Source organism: Penaeus monodon, chromosome 28, assembly GCF_015228065.2.
Source record: "Penaeus monodon isolate SGIC_2016 chromosome 28, NSTDA_Pmon_1, whole genome shotgun sequence".
NCBI lineage: Eukaryota > Metazoa > Arthropoda > Malacostraca > Decapoda > Penaeidae > Penaeus > Penaeus monodon.
Genome location: NC_051413.1, coordinates 9048874 through 9049434, shown reverse-complemented (window position 1 = coordinate 9049434; position 561 = coordinate 9048874).

The window sequence follows — 561 nt, the reverse complement described above, 5'->3', positions numbered from 1 at the left end:
TATGTTCATTTTGAACACACTGTTCAGGATTCAAATGGAAGTAAAATGTTCACTCTGAACACCAACAGGGTATGAACAATATATCAACTTTATGTTTAATAGTTTTTCACCACTAAGGAAAATAATGTGTGTTATGACTGTGAAGAAAGATTTTCTGTATTCTCAAGGTTGACTTGCCACTACAACATCTATTCGTATATACAAAAAAAGAAAACGATAAAAAAATATATATGAAAAGGTATATATATATGTGATTTATTTACCAATGTATTATTTTTTTTCCTGATGGGTTTTGTGCGTTTCCAAATTGGTGTATTCATAATGAAAGTATGCTTATCAGAGGATATATTTAAAAAAAATAATAATAATAGAAATTTGATTTTGATAAAGGAATTAATGTGAAGAAAAAACTGTAACATGTAAATTCCTGGTCAAGTTATTTTTGAGAATAGAGTCTAAATTTCTCGTCCTCTTGTTGTATATATGTAACGCATGTGTTGTCTAAGTCAATTTGAACTGTTGGAATTTCAGTTTGTATATATCTATTCAGCAGGGAATTCA